This window comes from Hippoglossus stenolepis, chromosome 10, assembly GCF_022539355.2.
Source record: "Hippoglossus stenolepis isolate QCI-W04-F060 chromosome 10, HSTE1.2, whole genome shotgun sequence".
Taxonomy (NCBI): Eukaryota; Metazoa; Chordata; class Actinopteri; order Pleuronectiformes; family Pleuronectidae; genus Hippoglossus; species Hippoglossus stenolepis.
Window position 1 is genome coordinate 27,006,565 of NC_061492.1, and position 6,633 is coordinate 27,013,197.

At 47.0% G+C, this 6,633-nt stretch overlaps 13 non-coding genes across 13 annotated transcripts; all 13 read right to left on the reverse strand.

Annotated features, from left to right (window-relative positions):
* Window positions 1-119: 119 nt before the first annotated feature.
* LOC124853706 lies at window positions 120-229 on the reverse strand. The gene has a single exon (XR_007034045.1). It is a non-coding gene; the product is annotated as a U5 spliceosomal RNA (small nuclear RNA).
* A 496-nt stretch (window positions 230-725) lies between these two features.
* LOC124854203 lies at window positions 726-914 on the reverse strand. The gene has a single exon (XR_007034449.1). It is a non-coding gene; the product is annotated as a U2 spliceosomal RNA (small nuclear RNA).
* Window positions 915-1,092: 178 nt separating this feature from the next.
* LOC124853456 lies at window positions 1,093-1,205 on the reverse strand. The gene has a single exon (XR_007033799.1). It is a non-coding gene; the product is annotated as a U5 spliceosomal RNA (small nuclear RNA).
* Window positions 1,206-1,699: 494 nt separating this feature from the next.
* On the reverse strand, window positions 1,700-1,892 carry LOC124854117. Its single transcript, XR_007034366.1, has one exon. It is a non-coding gene; the product is annotated as a U2 spliceosomal RNA (small nuclear RNA).
* A 177-nt stretch (window positions 1,893-2,069) lies between these two features.
* LOC124853349 lies at window positions 2,070-2,181 on the reverse strand. Its single transcript, XR_007033692.1, has one exon. It is a non-coding gene; the product is annotated as a U5 spliceosomal RNA (small nuclear RNA).
* Window positions 2,182-2,679: 498 nt separating this feature from the next.
* On the reverse strand, window positions 2,680-2,868 carry LOC124854284. Its single transcript, XR_007034528.1, has one exon. It is a non-coding gene; the product is annotated as a U2 spliceosomal RNA (small nuclear RNA).
* A 179-nt stretch (window positions 2,869-3,047) lies between these two features.
* On the reverse strand, window positions 3,048-3,158 carry LOC124853555. Its single transcript, XR_007033897.1, has one exon. It is a non-coding gene; the product is annotated as a U5 spliceosomal RNA (small nuclear RNA).
* A 498-nt stretch (window positions 3,159-3,656) lies between these two features.
* On the reverse strand, window positions 3,657-3,848 carry LOC124854289. Its single transcript, XR_007034533.1, has one exon. It is a non-coding gene; the product is annotated as a U2 spliceosomal RNA (small nuclear RNA).
* A 176-nt stretch (window positions 3,849-4,024) lies between these two features.
* LOC124853251 lies at window positions 4,025-4,136 on the reverse strand. Its single transcript, XR_007033594.1, has one exon. It is a non-coding gene; the product is annotated as a U5 spliceosomal RNA (small nuclear RNA).
* A 489-nt stretch (window positions 4,137-4,625) lies between these two features.
* LOC124854096 lies at window positions 4,626-4,815 on the reverse strand. Its single transcript, XR_007034345.1, has one exon. It is a non-coding gene; the product is annotated as a U2 spliceosomal RNA (small nuclear RNA).
* Window positions 4,816-4,995: 180 nt separating this feature from the next.
* On the reverse strand, window positions 4,996-5,107 carry LOC124853631. The gene has a single exon (XR_007033971.1). It is a non-coding gene; the product is annotated as a U5 spliceosomal RNA (small nuclear RNA).
* Window positions 5,108-5,598: 491 nt separating this feature from the next.
* On the reverse strand, window positions 5,599-5,790 carry LOC124853020. Its single transcript, XR_007033430.1, has one exon. It is a non-coding gene; the product is annotated as a U2 spliceosomal RNA (small nuclear RNA).
* A 179-nt stretch (window positions 5,791-5,969) lies between these two features.
* LOC124853229 lies at window positions 5,970-6,082 on the reverse strand. Its single transcript, XR_007033572.1, has one exon. It is a non-coding gene; the product is annotated as a U5 spliceosomal RNA (small nuclear RNA).
* Between the last annotated feature and the right edge of the window lie 551 nt (window positions 6,083-6,633).

A 6,633-nucleotide genomic window follows, 5' to 3' on the forward strand; every position in this document is an offset into this window, starting at 1 on the left:
CCCGTCAGAGGTGTGCATAACAATGGCTGCTGCTTATCACCTCCGCCCCAAGCTCTCCTTTGTGGCGCTTTGATTTCTGACCTAGACAGCTCTTTGACTTTTCACAATTTCATAAGGCTCAGCCATACAGCAAAGCCTGCCAAAAATATATTCAACTCATGTTTGTTCCTTTCCACGAAGTCTTTAGTAAAAGGCGAAAGACTTGTGCTATGAAGAGAAACCAGAGTCAGCATGGCCCTCTGTTGAGAGCAGCAGAGGAGCCTCTCGGTCACAGTCACCACCTTCACGGTAGGCCTCTCTTTGCTTTCCGCATGTCAGATCCCAGTATGCAACATTCCCAACCCGCCCCATCTGCCAACCAAAATTATACACGCCTTTATTACCTCCTGCCCTGACTACTGTGATTGTTTTAAGCCTGCCTAAGCAATACATCCCTGAACCACTTACATTCGCTCCAAAATGCTGACTCTGGTTTCTCACCAAGTCTCCCAGAAGGTCTTGAGGAAAGCAAGTTTCCATTCTTGACAAACGCTTCTAACTCAATTTGGAATCCAGTTCAAGCTCATTGTGACTCTGCATGGTCACGCCACTCAAGCAGGAGCCATCAGAGCGGTTTCACACACTTGTGTGTGCCAGGCCGCTACTCTCAGTTTCATTGAGCCAGTGTAGAATTCACTTTTGATACGCCACAATTGTTTGAGTGTTTGGTTTTCTACAAGGTAAGAACAGAGTGCACCGCTCCCAGCGGCACTGCAATGCTAGGTCGATGCGGGAGAGAAAGGAGCAAGCTCCAAATTTCTGCCCTCATGCCAAAATCTGCTTAATATGTAGTCCTCATATAGAGGACATATCAGATATTAAACTGATAAGAACAGATACTACACTTGATCTTAGCCAAAAGGCCGAGAAGCGATAAGCCCCAAGTGTTGGATGTCCACGCCAAGCTCTTGGCACAAATCTCACTTGTTGTGGTACCCTGTTCGTAGGTGTGCATAACAATGGCTGCTGCTTATCACCTCCGCCTAAGCTCTCCTTTGTGGCGCTTGATTTCTGACCTAGACAGCTCTTTGACTTTTCACACTTCATAAGGCTCAGCCATACAGCAAAGCCTGCCACAAAATATATTCAACTCATGTTTGTTCCTCTCACGGAAGTCTTTAGTAAAAGGCGAAAGACTTGTGCGTTATGAAGAGAAACCAGAGTCAGCATGGCCCTCTGTTGAGAGCAGCAGAGGAGCCTCTCGGTCACAGTCACCACCTTCACGGTAGGCCCTCTTTGCTTTCCGCATGTCAGATCCCAGTATGCAACATTCCCAACCCGCCCCATCTGCCAACCAAAATTATACACGTCTTTATTACCTCCTGCCCTGACTACTGTGATTGGCTTTTAAGCCTGCCTAAGCAATACATCCCTGAACCACTTACATTCGCTCCAAAATGCTGACTCTGTTTCTCACCAAGTCTCCCAGAAGGTCTTGAGTGAAAGCAAGTTTCCATTCTTGACAAACGCTTCTAACTCAATTTGGAATCCAGTTCAAGCTCATTGTGACCCTGCATGGTCACGCCACTAAGCAGGAGCCATCAGAGCGGTTTCACACACTTGTGTGTGCCAGGCCGTTCCTCAGTTTCATTGAGCCAGTGTAGAATTCACTTTTGATACGCGACAATTGTTTGAGTGTTTGGTTTTCTACAAGGTAAGAACAGAGTGCACCGTTCCCAGCGGCACTGCAATGCGCTAGGTCGATGCGTGGAGAGAAAGGAGCAAGCTCCAAATTTCTGCCCTCATGCCAAAAATCTGCTTAATATGTAGTCCTCATATAGAGGACATATCAGATATTAAACTGATAAGAACAGATACTACACTTGATCTTAGCCAAAAGGCCGAGAAGCGATAAGCCCCAAGTGTTGGATGTCCACGCCAAGCTCTTGGCACAAATCTCACTTGTTGTGGTACCTGCTCGTAGGTGTGCATAACAATGGCTGCTGCTTATCACCTCCGCCCAAGCTCTCCTTTGTGGCGCTTGATTTCTGACCTAGACAGCTCTTTGACTTTCACACCTTCATAAGGCTCAGCCATACAGCAAAGCCTGCCAAAAATATATTCAACTCATGTTTGTTCCTCTCCACGGAAGTCTTTAGTAAAAGGCTAAAGACTTGTGCGTATGAAGAGAAACCAGAGTCAGCATGGCCCTCTGTTGGAGAGCAGCAGAGGAGCCTCTCGGTCACAGTCACCACCTTCACGGTAGGCCTCTTTGCTTTCCGCATGTCAGATCCCAGTATGCAACATTCCCAACCCGCCCCATCTGCCAACCAAAATTATACACGTCTTATTACCTCCTGCCCTGACTACTGTGATTGGCTTTTAAGCCTGCCTAAGCAATACATCCCTGAACCACTTACATTCGCTCCAAAATGCTGACTCTTGGTTTCTCACCAAGTCTCCCAGAAGGTCTTGAGGAAAGCAAGTTTCCATTCTTGACAAACGCTTCTAACTCAATTTGGAATCCAGTTCAAGCTCATTGTGACCTCTGCATGGTCACGCCACTAAGCAGTGAGCCATCAGAGCGGTTTCACACACACTTGTGTGTGCCAGGCCGTTACCTCAGTTTCATTGAGCCAGTGTAGAATTCACTTTGATACGCGACAATTGTTTGAGTGTTTGGTTTTCTACAAGGTAAGAACAGAGTGCACCGCTCCCAGCGGCACTGCAATGCTAGGTCGATGCGTGGAGAGAAAGGAGCAAGCCCAAATTACTGCCCTCATGCCAAAATCTGCTTAATATGTAGTCCTCATATAGAGGACATATCAGATATTAAACTGATAAGAACAGATACTACACTTGATCTTAGCCAAAAGGCCGAGAAGCGATAAGCCCCAAGTGTTGATGTCCACGCCAAGCTCTTGGCACAAATCTCACTTGTTGTGGTACCTGCTCGTAGGTGTGTGCATAACAATGGCTGCTGCTTATCACCTCCTCCCCAAGCTCTCCTTTGTGGCGCTTGATTTCTGACCTAGACAGCTCTTTGACTTTTCACACCTCATAAGGCTCAGCCATACAGCAAAGCCTGCCAAAATATATTCAACTCATGTTTGTTCCTCCCACGGAAGTCTTTAGTAAAAGGCGAAAGACTTGTGCGTTATGAAGAGAAACCAGAGTCAGCATGGCCCTCTGTTGAGAGCAGCAGAGGAGCCTCTCGGTCACAGTCACCACCTTCACGGTAGGCCTCTCTTTGCTTTCCGCATGTCAGATCCCAGTATGCAACATTCCCAACCCGCCCCCATCTGCCAACCAAAATTATACACGTCTTTATTACCTCCTGCCCTGACTACTGTGATTGGCTTTAAGCCTGCCTAAGCAATACATCCCTGAACCACTTACATTCGCTCCAAAATGCTGACTCTGGTTTCTCACCAAGTCTCCCAGAAGGTCTTGAGTGAAAGCAAGTTTCCATTCTGACAAACGCTTCTAACTCAATTTGGAATCCAGTTCAAGCTCATTGTGACCCCGTGCATGGTCACGCCACTAAGCAGTGAGCCATCAGAGCGGTTTCACACACTTGTGTGTGCCAGGCCGCTACCTCAGTTTCATTGAGCCAGTGTAGAATTCACTTTGATACGCGACAATTGTTTGAGTGTTTGGTTTTCTACAAGGTAAGAACAGAGTGCACCGCTCCCAGCGGCACTGCAATGCTAGGTCGACAGGTGGAGAGAAAGGAGCAAGCTCCAAATTTCTGCCCTCATGCCAAAAAATCTGCTTAATATGTAGTCCTCATATAGAGGACATATCAGATATTAAACTGATAAGAACAGATACTACACTTGATCTTAGCCAAAAGGCCAGGAAGCGATAAGCCCCAAGTGTTGGATGTCCACGCCTAGCTCTTGGCACAAATCTCACTTGTTGTGGTACCCCGCTCGTAGGTGTGCATAACAATGGCTGCTGCTTATCACCTCCGCCCAAGCTCTCCTTTGTGGCGCTTGATTTCTGACCTAGACAGCTCTTTGACTTTTCACAATTTCATAAGGCTCAGCCATACAGCAAAGCCAAAAATATATTCAACTCATGTTTGTTCCTCTCCACGGAAGTCTTTAGTAAAAGGCGAAAGACTTGTGCGTTATGAAGAGAAACCAGAGTCAGCATGGCCTCTGTTGAGAGCAGCAGAGGAGCCTCGCGGTCACAGTCACCACCTTCACGGTAGGCCTCTTGCTTTCCGCATGTCAGATCCCAGTATGCAACATTCCCAACCCGCCCCATCTGCCAACCAAAATTATACACGTCTTTATTACCTCCTGCCCTGACTACTGTGATTGGCTTTTAAGCCTGCCTACAATACATCCCTGAACCACTTACATTCGCTCCAAAATGCTGACTTGGTTTCTCACCAAGTCTCCCAGAAGGTCTTGAGTGAAAGCAAGTTTCCATTCTTGACAAACGCTTCTAACTCAATTTGGAATCCAGTTCAAGCTCATTGTGACCCTGCATGGTCACGCCACTAAGCAGTGAGCCATCAGAGCGGTTTCACACACTTGTGTGTGCCAGGCCGTTACCTCAGTTTCATTGAGCCAGTGTAGAATTCACTTTGATACGCGACAATTGTTTGAGTGTTTGGTTTTCACAAGGTAAGAACAGAGTGCACCGCTCCCAGCGGCACTGCAATGCTAGGTCGATGCGTGGAGAGAAAGGAGCAAGCTCCAAATTTCTGCCCTCATGCCAAAATCTGCTTAATATGTAGTCCTCATATAGAGGACATATCAGATATTAAACTGATAAGAACAGATACTACACTTGATCTTAGCCAAAAGGCCGAGAAGCGATAAGCCCCAAGTGTTGATGTCCACAAGCTAAGCTCTTGGCACAAATCTCACTTGTTGTGGTACCCCTGTCTGTAGGTGTGCATAACAATGGCTGCTGCTTATCACCTCCGCCCAAGCTCTCCTTTGTGGCGCTTGATTTCTGACCTAGACAGCTCTTTGACTTTTCACAATTTCTAAGGCTCAGCCATACAGCAAAGCCTGCCAAAAATATATTCAACTCATGTTTGTTCTCTCCACGGAAGTCTTTAGTAAAAGAAGAAAGACTTGTGCGTTATGAAGAGAAACCAGAGTCAGCATGGCCCTCTGTTGGAGAGCAGCAGAGGAGCCTCTCGGTCACAGTCACCACCTTCACGGTAGGCCTCTCTTTGCTTTCCGCATGTCAGATCCCAGTATGCAACATTCCAACCCGCCCCATCTGCCAACCAAAATTATACACGTCTTTATTACCTCCTGCCCTGACTACTGTGATTGGCTTTTAAGCCTGCCTAAGCAATACATCCCTGAACCACTTACATCCGCTCCAAAATGCTGACTCTGGTTTCTCACCAAGTCTCCCAGAAGGTCTTGAGGAAAGCAAGTTTCCATTCTTGACAAACGCTTCTAACTCAATTTGAATCCAGTTCAAGCTCATTGTGACCCTGCATGGTCACGCCTAAGCAGTGAGCCATCAGAGCGGTTTCACACACTTGTGTGTGCCAGGCCGTACCCTGTTTCATTGAGCCAGTGTAGAATTCACTTTGATACGCGACAATTGTTTGAGTGTTTGGTTTTCTACAAGGTAAGAACAGAGTGCACCGTTCCCAGCGGCACTGCAATGCTAGGTCGATGCGTGGAGAGAAAGGAGCAAGCTCCAAATTTCTGCCCCTCATGCCAAAAATCTGCTTAATATGTAGTCCTCATATAGAGGACATATCAGATATTAAACTGATAAGAACAGATACTACACTTGATCTTAGCCAAAAGGCCGAGAAGCGATAAGCCCCAAGTGTTGGATGTCCACGCCAAGCTCTTGGCACAAATCTCACTTGTTGTGGTACCCCGTTCGTAGGTGTGCATAACAATGGCTGCTGCTTATCACCTCCGCCCAAGCTCTCCTTTGTGGCGCTTGATTTCTGACCTAGACAGCTCTTTGACTTTTCACAATTTCATAAGGCTCAGCCATACAGCAAAGCCTGCCAAAAATATATTCAACTCATGTTTGTTCCTCTCCACGGAAGTCTTTAGTAAAAGGCGAAAGACTTGTGCGTTATGAAGAGAAACCAGAGTCAGCATGGCCTCTGTTGGAGAGCAGCAGAGGAGCCTCTGGTCACAGTCACCACCTTCACGGTAGGCCTCTTTGCTTTCCGCATGTCAGATCCCAGTATGCAACATTCCCAACCCGCCCCATCTGCCAACCAAAATTATACACGCCTTTATTACCTCCTGCCCTGACTACTGTGATTGGCTTTTAAGCCTGCCTAAGCAATACATCCCTGAACCACTTACATTCGCTCCAAAATGCTGACTCTGTTTCACCAAGTCTCCCAGAAGGTCTTGAGTGAAAGCAAGTTTCCATTCTTGACAAACGCTTCTAACTCAATTTGGAATCCAGTTCAAGCTCATTGTGACCCTGCATGGTCACGCCACTAAGCAGTGAGCCATCAGAGCGGTTTCACACACTTGTGTGTGCCAGGCCGTTACCTCACTTTCATTGAGCCAGTGTAGAATTCACTTTGATACGCGACAATTGTTTGAGTGTTTGGTTTTCTACAAGGTAAGAACAGAGTGCACCGTTCCCAGCGGCACTGCAATGCTAGGTCGATGCGTGAGAGAAAGGAGC